We start from the raw sequence: 19353 nt of genomic DNA, 5'->3' as shown, positions 1-19353 counted from the left end.
ATCAGAGTAATGCGGAACATGCTGATGAATGCCAAGAATACCATTAGCCGTACCAAGGCCATGCGGTGCAAAGAATGATGTCGGCGATACCAAGGCCATGCAAATGCGAAATGCAACTCAAGCATACAAACCCTCATCTAAGTCCACATGTCAATACGGCTCAAATCTGGAATATCACCGGGGTCTAGTACACTCCAAACCAGATTGCCGCCTCATCGCACGCAATAAGGTGAATAAAAAAGACCTCACTATCCGCCTGCCAATATCGGGCTCGGCTCATCAATAGCGGACCCATTCCTCGAGCTGGTCAGACTAAGCCTAGCATTGCCCCCTACCCTCGGGCGGGTAAGGCCACACCCCCTTCCAACCGACCACGACACAATGGAAAGCGCAACCGTCTGGTAATCGGCACTCAGCGCTCATGCACCCACTCGGTCTAGACGTTGGAGCAACCTCTTAGTACCATAAGGGTTTAGGAACTTTCACCCAGGGATATCTATCGCACCCCATGTAGAACAGTATTTCCGGTATCCAATCCTGCCAACCACGATACGTCTGTGGAGGCTACGGCCCTGATGTCGCTAGGGCGTACAATAACCATATCACACAATGCGAATGCATGAATCACACTATCCAGTCATGAAGCATTCCTGCGCGTATCGTGCGCTCATGTAGGGCAACACCCCCTGTACGGGAGCCCTTAAACAATCTGCCCGAAGGCATATGCTATGATCGGTCATTTCTCATATCAAGCATACATATGATGCATATGATCATGAATCATGGAACTAAACATGTTATATGGGATGGATGATGTTCATAACGAAGATGGGCCTAGACGGCCTACACATTACACGTATGGGCCCAACAATGGGCCCTAAGGAAAGTCATAATGCGAACATTTAACCACACTATACTTGCAATGTGGACGTCAAACCACCATTGCTCCCAAGGCATAGCCCGACGTAAACATCATTACATAACCCATGTTGGGATTGTACATTGCAATGGACCTTAGGTACATCCCATTGGGCCTTAAATACATCAAATGGCCATATCATATGGGCCTTATATTCATCAAGTAGGCCACATTAATGGGCCGCACCAATGGGCCTTATGTGCATTGTAATGGACCATGACCCGTGGGCCTTAGAATGCATCAAATGGGCCTAATCTTATGGGCCTTATGTGTAACAAATGGGCCACCCCAATGGGACCCCAAATGTACATCAAATGGGCCTTAACCCATAGGCCCCAAAACATTTTTAATGGGCCATAACCCATGGGCCCCTAATACATCAAATGGGCCTCGACCCATGGGCCAGAAGTAAGCTGAGATGGGCCTTAAATACATATCAAAGTGGGCCTCGACCATCAATAAGTTATATATAATATAATATATATATATATATATATATATACACACAATACATACAATATTATATAATATTATATATATACACACACACGCACACACCCACACATGCACGCATAAGAACCCCACCCACCATCCCTGGACGGTGGGGATAAATTAAAAACATCACAGTGGGCTCCACCGTCCGCCTGGACGGTGGTAATAAAAAAACATGTACCACGGTGGCTCCATGTGGGGCCCACCATAATGTTTACGCTCCATCCAACCCGTTGATAAGGCCACGTGGGCTTAGATGAGGGGTGAAAACAAATTTCACCCTGATCCAAAAGTTCTGTGGACCCAAAAAGGGTTTCAAAGGTAGAGGTTCAATCCCACTGTTTCCTACGGTGTGGGCCACCTGAGTCTTGGATCAGGCTGATTTTTGGAGTGGGCCCACGTCAGGGAGTGGCCCACCCTATGAACGGATTAGATGGCAGATAAACATCAAGGTGGGGCCCACGGCTACAGCCGTGGGTGGCTGCCCGACCGCCCGTCCGGGCGCTGTGCGCAGGCAGCGCCTGCTGCATCTCTGACATAGCAGCAGTAGTTGCTGTGATGTATTTTATTTTATTTTTTTGATTATCAGTTTTTCTGTGGTTTTCACCGGTGGGGTCCACATCCAAACAATCCACTCCGTCCAATGGCCCTCCATGGCTCTAGACAAGCAAAACAAGCCCAATATTGGGCATATTTCGTCGTATAGACAATCAGGGGAGGTTTCAATGGTGAAAACCACCATTTGGTATGGTATGGCCCGCCCGAAGGTCTGATTGATCCCATCTTTCGGCTCAACGCCTAAAAGAGGCTTGGGAAAGGAATGGATGGTGTGGATTGAAGACATACATCAAGGTGGGGCCTACATGAGTGGGCCTCCTCCATTGGCTTGGAACCAAGCTTGTATTTGTGTTTTTCAGCAAACGTCCAGCGTCCCTGGACGCTGGACTCTCTGGCCGAGCAAGGTGGGCCTGCTCATGAGGGCCACCACTGATGGATGGTGTGGGTACAATACACGCAAAGTGGGCCCCACTTGTAAATGGTTTGGATAACATACTAACTTCATGGTGGGGTCCATTCAAGTGGGCCACACAATCTCATTATCATCACAAAAATTAAAATAAAAGGGAGAGAGATAGAGAGTAAGACCCGCGCGATGGAGGGACCCCGGCACTATGGGCCCTCCCTTGCACTAAATCATACATCAAGTGGGTCCCATTACATGTGGGCCTATTAAAATTAAATCCAACGGTGGAGATCCCTTCTCCACTAAATTAGACGGTCTAGATGACCCTAAATATGCAAGAAAATAAACATCATGATGGGGTCCATGGAGAATGGCCCCATCATGGAATGATCATGATGATCTAAGTGGGCCATTGGCCACATCTTAGGGTCCAAAGTGAGATCCAAACCATTGATCGGTTGGCCTCACTTGACCCATCTTAAAAATATCAAAAACTACCCTATCAAGGCACCCACCGCTTGATCTTCTTGCTCCCTTAGCTTCCTTAGCTCCTTGTGCTTCTCTTTGATGGAGGAAGATGAGAAATGGATGGTTGAGATGAGAGATGAAGGGGTAGGAAAGGTGGGCCACACTTGAAGCTTGGGAGATAAGGGAAGGGACTCATACGTATGAAATTTTTCTTGCTTGGGGAGAGTTTGAAAATGAGAGAGAGACTTGTAAAGGGAGAGAGAGAGAGGGAGTGATGGGTGATGGAGTGATGGATGTGGTGGTGATGGGTGTAAGAGGCTCTTTTTTGACTTTTGGGGCAAAAGTTGTAAGAGAGGGTATGGGTTGTAAGAAACTTTTTGACTTTTGGGGCTTGCTTGGGAAAGGGTGAAAGGTGATGTGTACTTGACATGATAGGATTGATGGGTTGATTGATTGATGTGACACTTTGTAGAGATTCCCTCGAAATTCGCACGCGCGGCGTTTTCCTCGCACCGAACGCTGGCCCACATCTCTCGACCAGGGTATCGCCTCGACGCGCGAGTCGCGGCATCGGAACCGCGGCGACGACGCGGTCGCTAAGGTTCAAGTCCTGGGTTGAGCCGACTCGGGTTGACGGCATGAGAATCAAGGTCGCGCGCAAATACCGGTTAAGGGTCGAAGGTTGCTGAAATTCGACCGGGAAGACCGCGGAAGCGTATGGAACGGTACGGTCTAGGATACGGGGCTTACAACCTATGGAAGGGTTTAAAATTTTGGACCACTTACATTGGAGCCCGTAATATCAATTATCCCGAGTGATTGAAGAATGAGACCTACTCATACAAACTGACTGTTGGGGAATTGTAGAAGCACACAAAGATGAATCTAAATAAGTAATCCAATCGCACCAAGCAAGCACAAAAGTGAACACAATGATTTAACATGGAAAAATCCTTGCGGGAAAAAAACATAGCACAAAGTGACAGATAACATTATGAAAATAGAAATTACAAGTGAAGAGAGCTTACCCGATTTGAACAACCTCGAATCAAACCCTTGCTACACCATTAAAACCCTTCGAGCAAATTAGAAACCCTAGAATTACCTCACAATCTTGATTACACTCCAATATATAGTTTTTGGAAGAATCACAATCAAAATAGGAAACAAATCCCACAAAATCGCAACTGATGTCATCGAATACACTTCGATGTCATCGAAACTTGTCTTTCGATGGCATCGAAGTCATGTCGATGGCATCGAACTAATACCCAATTAGTCCAGAGACAAGACATGAAAAGTAAGAGTGTCCGTTTCCTCTACACCCAGATAATAAGTAAGAGTGAATTTGTTGGGATCTTGTTCTGTTTCCTCTACACGCAGATGATAAGTAAGAGTGTCCATTTCCTAAAATTGTTTCATTAGGTTACTCATTTACCCTTCTTTTTTTTGCTGGCACCATTAGTATCAGGTGATCTAACCAAAAAAAAAAAAAAAAAACAGTTATATTATGTGTTGTTCGAAAACTGCATTAGTCAATAAGTCCTCTTGGTACTTCGCTAGAATATTTTGAACATGTACATATGAGAGTGCTGATGGTTAACATTTGCATTTACTTCCTTTCACAAAATGCATTCAACAGTACTCATCTTATCTGCATATATAACACAAGTATAACACAAGTATCATTTGGACCAACCCCTTTATCTTTATTCCATATATGTTTGTTTGTGGGGTTTTTTTTTTTTTTTTTGATGAATTTCAATTCTCTTTTTCACTCCTTGGATGTATATATGCTGCCATTAAAGCAAATTGGAATCAGGATATTAGCTTAGCACTTGTTTGGGTGTTACACAAAATGTGGACAGGACAGATGAACCAATCCGCAGGTGGGATGAAAGCCAACACTTCCATCTCATCTGGGATTCGGGGTCCGTAATGTTCTGCTTGGAGAGCAGGGCTAGACAAACAGTTACGCTTCTTGACTCATCGGATGACTGGATTATGGTGTTACTTTACAACCCACCAGACTCGAATACTTTTAATTTGCTCATGACATTCACTATATCAATGGATGGATTCTTTATCATATTAGAAATGTTCTCTCCTGCTAATATTTGTTTGTATGGGTTAATACATTTCTTTGCTTGATTTGGTTGCAGATCAAGTTTCATGTATCTGTTTGTTAATACAAAAGGTCGGTTGCATCTGTTGAATACATATCCATTATAGTTGCCAGTTTAGAGCCACTAATTCAATCCATGGATGGACAAAGTCATTCAGGGAACTTGCTTTTGCTTGAACAGAATTGTAGAGGAAAATTTAATGTGCAAATGAAGCGGCGCAATGGAAGAGTAAGAGTGATTGTGAGCTCTCTCTCTCTCTCTCTCTCTCTCTCTCTCTCTCTCTCTATATATATATATATATATATATATATATGTATGTATGTATATATATATGTGTGTGTGTGTGTGTGTGTGTATATATATATATGTATATGTATGTATGTATGTATGCATCCCTCTTATTGGTTGTAATTGAACCTTCTAACATGTTAGAATTTGTGAAATTTGTTATTTAGTGAGAAGAGTTTCATATGGAGCAAGCAGGCATTAAATTTGTAGTTGTTTCTTCTAGAAGTGTGGTGATCAATCAAACCCTTTTGCCTAAGGTCAGTCCATGATCAGTCAAACCCTCCCACACCTACAGGTTCAAACACACATACAAGTGCAGAAACAGGCACACCTCTGTGTCTTTTACTGGGTTGATTCCAGTTTTTTTAATGAGTCCCCTTCAACAGGTACAATTCAATCTCCAGCTATCATAAAAGGAACGGGTAGATAAGGCAAATGTTATACTTCCATTTAAACACCAAGGTATGCATACTGTAATTGCTGAACTTTGCTTGTTAAAAAATATTGATTGGCGTTGATTAATTAGAAATATTATCTTTATTCCTAATTTTATTATCAATTTTTATTTTTTCATTAACAACAGTTTAGCCTTTTTCTGTTTATTCGATATTTTCATTCTTGTCACTTCACATGAAAAAGTTTATAAATGATTAAAGAAAAGAAGAAAAAAAGCATTTCAAATGTTCATATGTATTAGCTAATTCAGCAAACAATTAAGTAGATTGACCAAATCATGCTATTTTAAAAACCCATTCTCAAATTCTGCTAAAAATTTGATTTTTTTTTTCCTTGTATTCACTGTTGGGTGTTCATTGAATGGAATATACCAGGTGGAATGGAATCATCAATGAAACAGTGGATCAACATAAACACCATTGATTTTTTATGAAACATTTACACGTGACATTGAATTCTCTTTCTTTCAATGCTATAATTTGAGTAAATACCAATGATTTTTGGGAAATATTTACACGAATTTTTTATGTTTGGAATTTGGATAAGTACCTAAGTTTGATTTTTTTTTTAAAAAAAAATTTTTAATTTAATTTATTGTTTTAATTTTTTTTTTTATATTTTTAGACTTCCCTTCTCGAATAGGTTGGTTGGTTTAGGGCTTTAGAGAAATGGGTTATCTAGTTTTGGCTATGTGCGTTGATTAGGTAATAAATTATTATTATTTAAAAAAAAAAAAATATGAGAAACGCCGATGGCTAAAACCGTCAGTGAATGGCCGTCGGACTTGAATTTAGGAAAGCTAAACCGTCGAAAACATCGACGGTTTTTGCCGTCGCCCTCAGTCGTCGAAAATGCCGAGTGTTTTAGCCATTGAAAACACTGACAGCTAAAACCGTCGCCCTAAGCTGTCAGAAATGTCGACGGTTTTAGCCGTCGTAGACGCTGACGGTGAGCAACGCCCTTGAGCCCTTTCCCGACGGCCCATCCGACGGATTTTAGCCGTCGGGAAATCTCATTGCCGACGGTTTTTAGCTGTCAGTGTTGCTCTGTTTTTTGGTTGTAATTGTTGATAATCAAAACATGAGCAAACACCACATATTTTCTCTTCTTTTACTTGTCTTTTGCTTTTTGTTTTTCCTTTCTTCTTTTTTAAGAGAGTATGAGTGAGAAAGAGGGGATGGGGGAGTGAAAAAGAGGGGAGGGGGGAGTGAAAAGAGTATCAAAGACTAATAGCAGCGAGAGTGGAGAGAGCATGATTAGAGATGAGAGAGAAAGAGAGGATAAGTGGGATAAGGGTGGTGGTGAAAATCGACCCGAGAGAGTGGGCCTGCAAGATCCGATGATCTACACAATATGGGACCTTCGCAAAAAACCGAAGATCTATGAAGCACATCTAGCGGTCTACCAACTACCACTGGAGTAGAGAGGTCCGATCACCCCTCTGACTGTACGGTTAAGATAGCCCCGGATTATGAATTATGGCTTTGATTGTGTAAGGGATGGGTAGGATGGATAGAATCTTTAGAGTATTATATCTCCGTTTTCTCTCTCAAACTCTTGTAACTTTTTTTTTTTTTTAATTAGCTGGGTAGTACACCCCACTGTCAGTTCAAACTCTTGTAACTATTAAAATGCCTTTAAGGAGAGAACCCCTCCACATTTATAAGAAAGGGTCAAAGAGTCTGAATGAGGCTGAAAGATGATCTCATCCGATCTCACTCTTATCCAATTTGTAGTTCAAAGTTGAATTTTAAATTCAACTTTAAACAAACGAGAAAATAGGAAAGAGTAAATGAGGTAAACTCTCGTAGGACCCACCAACTAGTGATTGCCCACAAGTGGGCCCCACGGGCCCATGTCCAACATCTCCCAGTCAATCACATTATATATAGGGGATAGGCATAAAGTACATTGTCTATTTAACTATCTCATAACAACAAAAACCAAACACTGTGATCAAAAGAATAATAAGTGTGGATCAGCTGGAACACCATTGTTTTCTCATAGGTATTTTAGTACTACGTGACCACCTAACTAGCACTCAATAACCCAAGCTTTATAATGTCCATCTTAGTAGCATGACCACAATGGATGGAGAACTCTCAATCTGGAGTACTTGTCCAATATACACACTTATTCAACTTATCGAGTTATTTTGAAATTTTAATTGTTTACAAATATCAATCTAAATCATTTTAAAATTATATATAATAATATATACTTTTAAAAAGAATATTATTTGTAAAAATCTATCAAAAATTCGATACTTTCGGTAGATAAGTCTTTAAGTGCGTATTAATAGGTTTAGAAACTTAGTGAAGCTATCACAAGATCTTCTCTACATAAATGTATAATTTAGAATCAATCAAGTAACTTTTCTAACGTAACCAAGTCTGACCAATCAACGGCCCTTTATCATCGCACACTAAAGTAACGACACTCAATCTCATTCTCCTGTATACAAAAGGATGGTGGCTAAGGAAACAAAGAGTCACATATGAGAATGGCTAGTAGCTCGCACGTTACAATGCTTATATTAAATCAAAGTAATCGGTAGGTAAAAAGGTCCCATCACGTAGCTACAATTCACACCGTAAAGTAGATATGCACATCTCGGGTCTACAATACGTAGGTCGTCTCACATGAGGTATGACTCATCTCATATCCTCATGACTTGGCTTTTATTCTGGCCATAACATTTATTGCATGAAGAGTAAATGAACGATTATATTATTTGACGTGATCAGTCTCATCTTCAATCTTTTAGGACTGAAGGCAGATATGACTAATTCATACTTTGATCCTCTATCATTCATAATAAAGAATGGTTCACACCTCAGCATATGAACATTACCTCGATTGTACTTCTCTTGTATATTCAAGGTTAGTCAACCCATGTGAGTGAGTGACCGACCTGCTGACAAAGGTAAAAATTTTACATGATCTCAAGGCAAATGTTGCTGATCTACATACTTAGTTAATATTAGTGCCCAATACTGAATAAAAATAATTTATTATTCATAAATGAAAAATCAAAGGTACATGATATACGGATATCACGCAAGCTCTCCTTAATCCCATCTGCCTGACATGAACTTAAAATGTATCTCTACCTAAAAGGCTTCGTCATGGGATAAACCAATATCTCTTTTATGGAAATGTAGCTGAGAGCGACCTTCTTATCCGTCACTTGATCATAAATATAATGATACTTGATTTCATTTTCAATATAAGGACAAGATTTCTTGTTTGGCTTGCTAGTTTCTTTATAGGGGTTTCAACAATTTTTGTATTTTTCATCTTGAACCGTTTTAAGATCTTTTGTAGGTAGGTGGCTTAAGACAAGCCTATAAATTTCCTAGGGTGGTCCCTGATAATCTTTACCTCAAGAATAATATTGGCTTCACCAAGATCTTTCATAAGAAAGTTCAAGACAAGTCAATATTTAGTCTTCATCAGTAGTTGCATATCATTTACCAACCAGGAGGATATTGTCCACATAAAAATATAATATCTAAAAAGATCTTCATGGCTATTTCATATATACACAATGTTCTTCTTAAGTTAGTGTGAACCCTAAAGTGATGATGGCTAATTGAAACTTTATGTACTATTATTTTAAAGATTGCTTGAGTCCATAGATAGATTAGACAGGCAATCTTTCACTAAGTTCTTGGAGAGTCCTGAACGCTGGATTTTCCAAGAACATGTGAAAGGATTTGAGCCAAAGGTATAAGGGAGTTTTGGAGGTGCCCGGCAGCTGTGGCTGTTAAGGTTAATAGACCTTAACAGGTTAGGTTCGGTCGGGTCCTATGGTACTCATATCAGGGTTTGGGTCTTCACAGGTTTCGTGTCCTTTCAGGTCGCGATCTTGTTCTTAAAGACCCTGAACTGGATCCAATTGGGCATCCATTGTGTATTTAAATCTAAGTTTTTAGTTGGTTTAGGTCAAAAGGAGCATTTACCAGGCCTGGCCTACTTGATGGACGGCTTTAGATCACACGCACATGTGCCACATGCGTGGTAAGTGGATCTCTTAGATGCCTGTGGCTTGGGAAACCTTGTTCTATTCCTAGAATAAACAATATATTCAATGAGGTCTCACTTCCAAGCGGTTTGGACCACAAGCACCTACCCAGATGATAACTTCCAACCTGTTAAGTGTATGTGAAATCCAACCCTTCCAATTGGTTAGCCCCACCATGAGGATGACATAATACAAAAATCATCCCTATCTACTTATCAGATGGGACACACGATCCCAACTCTCCCCTGCCAATCGAATTGTGTTATTGGACTGTCATGATTTTTGAGTTCCGAAGTCTGGCGTGGATCAGGTGAGTCCGGGGAAACAGGTTGGTGGGTGAGTCCTTGACTCCAGGCCACCTCAAAGTATGTGTTGTATATCCGTACCGTCCATCCAATTTCCATGCTCATTCTTGGACAAGAATGAAACTGATATATACAAATCTCAGGTGGAACGCACCAAAAGAAGCAATGGTCATTGAAACGCCCACAATTAAAAACTTCCTAGGGTTCACCGTAATGTTTATTTGCCATCCAACCTGTTGATAAGGTCACAAAGAGGTTAAGGGAAAACACAAATATCAGATTGATCCAAAAATTTTGTGGCCACATAAAGTTTTTAATGGCCAATCACCACTGTCTTCTGTGGTGTGGTCCACCTGAGATTTGGATCTGCTTCACTTTTGGGCCCACGTCCTAAATTGATCAAGCAAAACGGATGGATTGTGTGGATATACAATTGGTACACTGAGGTGGGCCGAACGGTCAGGGACTCACCCACGCACGACGTAGTCAAGATGAGGCAACACCCCCGATGGACGGTGGATCTGCATGCACGTTAATCCAGTGTGCTTCCCACCTCCTCCAGGCCCACATCATGCTATGGTCTATTGATTTGAACAGTCTATATTCTCTAAATTAAACTACCACAAGACACAAGATATTTTCCTGCAATCATGCTTTAATATAATCCTCACTCACCTTTGATTTTTGACTTTCACACGAGTTATTGATTTATTTATTTTTTATTTTTTATTTTTTATTTTATTTTTAAAAAAAGAGAATACCCCGATGAAGCCTATATTTTGGTTAAATTTCAAAAAAAATAAAAATAAAATAAAAAATAAAAATAAAAATTCTACTTTTAAACTCTCTTAAATCCGTTAAAAGTTTTCAAATACAGTGAAAAAAAAAAAAAAACCCACACATTCTGACTTTGTCTAACGGCAATCATATAATTTGGTCAGTGATATTTCAAAAAGACTATTATGCCTCTTTAAATTAATTATTATTTTTTTAATTACGTAGGGTTACGAATCACTTATGCGATGGACTACACAGTGGGCCCCAGAAGGGTTTGGTTGATTTATGCCATCCATCCTTAATAGATTATAATTTGAGGGCATGTGCTAAAAAGGAAAAAGATCCAAATCTCAGCTAGACCCCACAAGAGTTAAATTAGCAATTAAATTCTACCATTAAAAAATGCTAGGGCCCATTATAATTTCTTTTTTGCTTACCAACTTACTCACTAAATGACGTGGACCTAAATTAAAGAGCCCACTAAAATTCTGTTTTTCCATCTAATCAGTTTGGCCCCTAAGAAATTATCAAGGGTAGGTGTTCATTTCCTTCCATTTCCTGTGGTGTGCTCCAATTAAGATTTGGATCTGCCTAGTATTTGGGCCGTGCCTTGAAATGACCTTGAAAAATGGATGGATGGTGTGGATATACCACATATATCATGTGATGTGAGCGGTTCAAATTAGTTCCATCTTTCTCAATTATCTTGGCCGGAACTTAAACCAGATCCAAGTCAAATAGCAATGATTTGAAGCTCTTTCTTAAGGATTATCGGCTTACCAATTGTTTACCATATCTCCTCTCTCGTTCAGATCATGAGCTAGAACAACTAAGATGATTTTTCGAGTATCAATGACCATTACCAATCAATGGATTCATGGTCAAATCCATCTACGATAATTTTTTTATTTCAATTTTGACTGAGTGAGAGAGGGATATATAGTTTCATTTGTTGGTAGTTTGGGGGATACATAAATCATAATGATGCCACAACTTTTGAAAAACTAAGGGGGAGATGGCCAGCATATGTAAATTTTGGTGGAAAAAGAAGGTAAGTAGGGCCACCATGATCTTTGTGAAAATTTACCTTGTTCAACCATTATGAGAGTTCATTTTTGGAGACGAGAAAAAAAAAAAGAGCCAAATCCAAAACTTAAGTGGGCCACATGAGAGGAAACAATGGGGATTGAACAACCACCGTTGAAATATTTGTATGGCTATAAAAGTTTTGTATTAATATAAGCCTTTTTTGTTTACTGTTCATCCTAGTAGGAATGACCTTATATATGGTTTGGATGGCATCTAAACATTAACGGAGAGCCCAGGAAGGTTTCAACAGGAAGGTTTCAATAGGAAGGTTTCAACTAATAGGTGAGGCCCAACTATTTTTGTGTGGAGCCCACCCAAAAATCTAGCTTGTACATTTGTTCTTTCTTAACAAAGATACAGGGGCATGGCTTTTCTTATGAAAAAAGAAAAAAAGAAAAAAAGAAAAAAACAGGGAGGAAGGTTTCAACTGTAGTTATTTCTTTCCAGATTTCCCTCTCATGTAGCTCACTTGGGTATAGGATTCGGTTAATTTTTGTCATGTCCTAAAATGAACTCACAAAATAGGTAGACGGGATGGATTACTCACATAGATCATGGTGGGCCCCACCTAACTTCCCATCATAAGAACTTCCTGCAGATAAGGAAATATGCTTCCGAAACCAGCAACGAGTTTGGCTTTTATCGTACCGAGTAAACTTTGGTGGGCCCACCGTGAATGTATGTGGTTTATCTATGCCATCCATCCATTTTTCCTGCTCATGTTAGGATTTAAGCATAAAATTAAAACATATCCAAAGTTCCAGTGGACCACACCATAAGAAATAGTGGGAATAATGATTTCCACCATTGAAACACAGTTGAAACTTTCTTGGGGCCCATAGTGATGCTTATTTGTCATCCAACCTATTTATAAGATCACACGGACATGGATAAAGAGAAACCACAAATATCAACTTGATCCAAAACTTTCATGGCCTCTAAGAATTTTTCAACACTAGACGTTCAGTTCACACGGTTTTGTGTGGTGTGGTCCACTTGAACTATGTATGGATATGCTTCATTTCTAAGCTCAAGACATAAAATTATCTAGTAAAATGGATGGACAAAGTAGATAAAATACATACATCATGGTGGGCCCCACAGAGTTTACTCGGTACACAGCGATACGAGTTACTCTGTAAGCAATCCCTTCTGGGACGGGCGCCCATTGGGTACTACTCCCACCTAGGGGTGTACATACGAGCCAAACCAAGTTGAGCTGAGGCAACTTGGCTCGGCCACTAGCTGACCTCAGCTCGAACTCGTCTCGGCTTGGTCCTCGAGCTTGATTGGCCAGCTCGACTCGGTTCGGTCAGCAGCTCAGGCCAGTTCGGGCTGAGTTCGAGCTAAGATTTAGCCGAGTTTTTCTATGCGGCATTTCCACAAACACCTAGACTGCACCTTCAAAATCCCATTGTTTGTAAAACGGCAGCAAAGATTGTTCAGGTATTTTATCAAATACCTTCTAAGCAACATAATTTATTATTATTATTATTATTTTTAAAGTACTTGTTTCATATACATACCTTCCCTGCCACCAGGCACACTTCGTTGAGTCATTTCATCAAACACTTGGTGAGAAACATCAATATCAAAGTAGCCGAGTCACCGAACTGGTTCGATCCAAGTACGATTCGAGCTGGGTTAGATCCGAGTTGAGTCGAGTTGGGGCCAACTCGAACTCATTTTTGAGCTAAAAAAACGGCTCGACTCGGCTCGAACTCAGCTTCGAACCTAGTCGAATCGAGCTTTTTTGAGTCGAGTCGAGCGTGGTTCGTGTACACCCCTACTCCCACCAAGACCTAGTTGGAGATGGATGGTCCAGGGTCTCTTTTTGGCCCACCATAATGTATATGTTTTATCAACGTTATTCATCAATTTTAACATATTATTGTAGGGGATAATCTAAAAAAAGAGGTAGATTAAAGGCTCAAGTGGACCACACCACAAGAACTAGCAGGGATTGAAAGTTGACCTTTGAAAATTTCTCCGAGGGCATAAAAATTTTGGATCAAGCTGATATTTTTACCGTTCATATAAGTCTACATAACCTTATTAATATGTCGGATGGCAAATAAACTTCATGTAAGTCCAAGTAACCTTATGAATAGGTCGGATGGCAAATAAACATCACAGTGGGCTTTAGGAAGTTCTCAACGAACGGTAGGAATTCAATCCTCTGCTTCCTGTGGTGTGATCCACATGACCATTAAACCTGCTTCCTTTTTGGGCACATGCACTAAAATGATATGTCAAAATGGATGGATGAGTGGATAAAACATCTACGTCATGGTGGGCCTCACAAATCCTCTGATAGGACCTTTCGTCCATAGCTAGGTCCTGGTGGAGGTGATACCCAATCCACGCCCTTCCAAACCAGCAATTTGGGTGATGGTTTGGCCCTAGGAAGGTTTCAACGGTGGGTGTCATTATCCCCACTTTCCTAAGGGCAAATAAGAGGAGCCTCCGCGTACTAGCATACCGAGTAACTCTATGGGACTCACCGTGGATGTATGTCTTATCCAAGCTTTCCAGTGATTTTTATTTTATTTTATTTATTTTCACGTATCCTTTAAGTTCATGGGTTCTAAATGGAAGAATATCCAAAGCTCAATTAGACCACAACGAAGGAAATAGTGGAGACAATGATATCCACTGTTGAAACATTCTGAGGGTCCACATTGATGTTTTTTTTTTTTTTTTTAACCATCCAACCTATTCATAAGGTAACATGAATAAAGATGAAGGAAAAACACAAATATTTGCTGGATTCAAAACATTTGTTTCCCAAGAAGTTTTCATTGGCAAGTAAAAGGCATTCAATTCCTACAATTTTGTGGTGTGATTCACTTGAGAGTTGTATATGGTTCAATTTCGGGTTTAATGACCTTAAATGATCTTGTAAAATGGATGGATGGCATAGCACTATGCCAAAATAGCAAAAAAAAAAAAAAAACGAACAACTTTCCATAAATCGCTGTTAACAATGGATATAGTCCGTCGTAATGTCCATCGAATTTTGTTGTCATACATAAATCCGAAACCATTGATATGGTCCGTCGAAAATATTTGGCAGATCTGATCCGTCATAAAAAACAATGGATTATCTCCATTGTAAAACTTAAAATGTCCATCGCAAAACTTTGGAAAAACTCCATTGAGCGTTCTAAAATTTTATGACGGATATGGTCCATCGCTACTTATCGGATAAGTAACGTACCAACTTGTTGATTTAAAACATCTGAAAGTAGTAACGGATTTGGTCCGTCATCAATTTTTTTGCAAAAATAAAAGCTTTTATAGTTATTATTATTATTATTTTTTGAATCTATTACACCAGATAGCATATCTATACACATCAAAATCTTAATACGAAGGCATATATAAAAGCGTTCAAATGCATGGATTGTAAAAACTCATACAATATCTATATACATCAAAAACATATCTGAATCACATCTATTTGTTCACTTGGGCAATCCATTAATAAAATTTATGCCAAAATAAAAAATAATATTTACATTTGTTATTTTATGAATCTATTGCACCTGATAGCATATCTATACACGTCAAAATTATAATATGAAGGTATGTAAGACCATTCAAATGTGTCGATTGTAAAACACATAGAATATCTATACGCATCAAAATCATAATATAAAGGCTAGAAAGCATATTTGAATAATGTCACCTGGGCCGTTTGTTGAAACAATTATGAAGCAAAACCACTACTTATTTTGTGACGGACGAGGTCCGTCGTAAATCCAAGCATTTTTGTGCCACTTTCACATCTTGGGGTAGTGGATGACATAGTTTACTCAATATGCTTAATGTACTGAGTAATACTCAGTATACTTGGTGTACTAACTTAGTAGACATATCCGCTTCTGTTTATGACATAGGCTATAACATGAAATAATAATGAGAAAGATCATCGTTTCTCTCAAGTAGTAACGGCCTTGAATCCACAAGGTAGTTTTTTGAATCTGTAAAAGAAAAAGAACAAGATAAAGCTTAGATATTTTTTTATTAAATAATGTGGTGTGTATTTTTTCTTAATTACACCCTTAATAAAGAAAAAATAAACTAAAATTTATAATTATAAAAAATAGTAAAATTCTAACTTTAATAGAATCTACCCAAAATAGTAACTCTTCTAAAGCCTAATTTGCTAAAAATAGAAAGTATCAATAAACCTTATCAGATGAGTCCTAGTATGATTACAAGTAAACTTTTAAAAAGACGAAAATTTAAGACCAAAAGTAGGGAAATATGATAGAAATCGATTTTACTAAAAATAGTAAAAAAAATTCTAAAATTCTATTTGGAGCTGAAAACGTGTGTTTTCTCAAAAAACAGATAGATGCAACCAACTATAAATGTGGGTTGGTTCATACCAAATAACCTGTTCTACTCCAAATTCATATGTTATGCATCTTATAATGATACCGAATCAAAAGTTATGCCTAATTTATGGTTCACACTTTAAACAGTAATTTCTCTCTATTCAAAATAATAATAATAAATTTTTTTATTTATTTGAATAGCCCTGGGACTCAATTACATCATGCCATAGGACTCAGCTGGACTCAGCTTGGATAGGATGGATTACTTTTGTTTTCCTTTGGCCTTCTTCTAGCTCAGTTGTGCTAGAAAAGTATACGCATCACATCCTACATGAGGTTACTGCCCTTTGTCCCAGCTCGGCCAAGACGTGCCTCTGAGGGACCATCGTGATTCATAGGTTTTATCCACACCACCCTTTCATTATGCCATATCATTTTGCCAAATCAACACCACAGGAAGCAGCTTTAATAACGATGACCACCATTGAAGCCTTCTTAGGGAACATCATGATGGCCATCCAACCCGTTCGATAAGGTAACATAGACCCGGATGAAGAGAAAACACAAATAGCAGCTGATTCAAAACTTCCACACCTCCTTAAGAACTTCCACTATGTGGTCCACTTGAGCCTTATATCTGCCTCATTTTTTGGCTTATAAACAAAAAGGACATGGAAAAAGGGATGAACAGTGTGGATGAAACCCATGCGTCATAGTGGCTCCTCAGAGGACCTGCCTTTGCCGAGCTCTGTACAGCTGGGGGTAGTAGCCAATTCGCGCCGCTTGATCATCTGTCTACCTTGAATTCTCAGTAGGTTGATACACTGACGGAGTAAAATCATCTGTGCAGTCGCATGCTATTATGGTACATGTACAATGAATGTACATCAATCCTAATCGTTAAAGTTGCATGTCAATTTCACTAGAATAATGCCACTAAAAGTGTCAACAAGCTGGAATAGCTCAGTTGGCTAGAGCGTGTGGCTGTTAACCACAAGGTCGGAGGTTCAAGCCCTCCTTCTAGCGATTGATTATTTCTACCAGAATATTGTACCGGCCTACCTTTTTTTTTTATTTTTTGGGTCATCCAGTCACTCTGTCAATATTTCTATCAAGTATTGTACCGGCCTACTTAATTTTACTGCAGCCATCCAATCACTCTCTATCAATAATTTTTTTGAAGTATTGAACCGGCCTACCTGCCCACTTGTTTTTTTATTGCGGTTACCCAGCCACTCTATCAATATTTCTACAAGGTATTGTACCCAGCCCACTTGTTTTTTTATTGCAGTCATCCAGTCACTCTCTATTAATATTTTTACAAAGTATTGTGCCGGCCCACCTGTTTTTTATTGCGGTCAACCAGCCACTCTCTATCAATATTTTTAGGGAAATTGATTATACTCGCCTGGAAGTTTGGGCAAATTACCTAGAATGCCACAACACTCCATATATTCCCAGAAGGGCTTTCTGACATGCTTCCAAAATTTACTTGGACCAAAATGCCCTTGTCCTTGTTTCAATAGTTGTACAGTTTTCCAGGAAAGAAGAAATTACGTCGTATTTAATGCCAAAAAAGTGATGTGTACGGAATCCTTTTTTGTGTGCTGGCAACGACCAAGCTCGTGGGGTCCCTATTGATGTATGTGTATAATCCATGCCACCCATCCTTTTTGCCCTGTCATTTTAGGGCTAGGGCTCAGATATCAGCCTGATCCAGAGCTTGGGCAGGTCACATAATAAAAAATAATGGTGACAATGGAACCCACTATTGAAACTTTTCAGGCTCACTGTGATGTTTGTTAGAAGTAGACACTGCCCAAGTCAGGACTTTTTTAGGCTTAAGCGGAGCAGGCCAACAAGGTGGATGGAATGGATTACCCCATTGTGGGCCTTAAGCTATGGTACCAAGGGTTTGGTAGAAAACGATGTGAACACGTTCAAAACCACGATCCATACAACATGACAACCACGACCTATATAACATGACAACTACGACCCAAATGGGCCGCAGTTGTATGGATCGTAGTTGTCATGTTATATGGGTCTTAATTATTATGTTATATGGCTCTCAGTTGTATGGATCGCGGTTGTCCTGTTATATGGATCGTAGTTATCCTGTTATATGGGCCGCAGTCGCGGTCGCAGTTGTTTTATTATACGGGTCTTAGTTTTCCTATTATATGGGTCTCAGTTGTATGGATCGCAGTTGTCTTATTATATGGGCCGCAGTTTTCCTGTTATATGGGTCGCGGTCGCAGTTGTCCTGTTATATGGGTCTTAGTTGTCCTGTTATATGGGTCTCAGTTGCATGGATCATAGTTGTCCTATTATATCGGTCGTAGTTATCTTGTTATATGTGTCACGGTCGCAGTTGTCCTGTTATTTGGGTCTTAGTTGTCCTGTTATATAGGTCTTAGTTGCATGGATCGCAGTTGTCCTGTTATATAGGTCGCAGTTATCCTGTTATATGGGTCGGAGTCGCAGTTGTCCTGTTATTTGGGTGTTAGTTGTCTTATTATATGGGTCTTTGTTGTATGGATCGTAGTTGTCCTGTTATATGGGTCGCAGTTATCCTGTTATGTGGGTCACGGTCGCAGTTGTCCTGTTATTTGGGTCTTAGTTGTCTTGTCATATGGGTCGCAGTTATCCTGTTATATGGGTCGCGGTCGCAGTTGTCCTGCTATTTGGATCTTAGTTGTCCTGTTATCTAGGTCTCAGTTGCATGGATCGCAGTTGTCTTGTTATATGGGTCGCAGTTATCTTATTATATGGGTTGCGGTCGCAGTTGTCCTGTTATTTGGGTCTTAGTTGTCCTGTTATATGGTTCTTAGTTATATGGATCGCAGTTGTCCTGTAATATGGGTCTCAGTTTTCTGGATCGCAGTTGTCCTATTATATGGGTTGCAGTTATCCTGTTATATGGGCGCGGTTGCAGTTGTCCTGTTATATGGATCGTAGTTATCTTGTTATACAGTCGCGGTCGCAGTTGTCCCGTTATATGGGTCTTAATTTTCCTATTATATGGGTCTCAGTTGTATGGATCGCAGTTGTCTTGTTAAATGGGTCGCAGTTATTCTATTATATGGGTCGTAG

At 39.6% G+C, this 19353-nt stretch overlaps 1 long non-coding RNA gene and 1 other non-coding gene across 2 annotated transcripts; both read left to right on the top strand.

Moving 5' to 3' along the window:
- The first annotated feature begins 3618 nt into the window (after positions 1-3618).
- Positions 3619-6224, top strand: LOC131236367 (uncharacterized). Its single transcript, XR_009166710.1, has 3 exons — positions 3619-5203; positions 5432-5514; positions 5644-6224. It is a non-coding gene; the product is annotated as an uncharacterized LOC131236367 (long non-coding RNA).
- A 10985-nt stretch (positions 6225-17209) lies between these two features.
- TRNAN-GUU (transfer RNA asparagine (anticodon GUU)) lies at positions 17210-17283 on the top strand. The gene has a single exon. It is a non-coding gene; the product is annotated as a tRNA-Asn (tRNA).
- The last annotated feature ends 2070 nt before the right edge of the window (positions 17284-19353 follow it).

The sequence above is a fragment of the Magnolia sinica genome, unplaced genomic scaffold (assembly GCF_029962835.1).
Source record: "Magnolia sinica isolate HGM2019 unplaced genomic scaffold, MsV1 ctg429, whole genome shotgun sequence".
NCBI classification, from domain to species: domain Eukaryota; kingdom Viridiplantae; phylum Streptophyta; class Magnoliopsida; order Magnoliales; family Magnoliaceae; genus Magnolia; species Magnolia sinica.
Note: the sequence above shows the minus strand (reverse complement) of the source record. Positions and strands in the feature narration are given on the sequence as shown.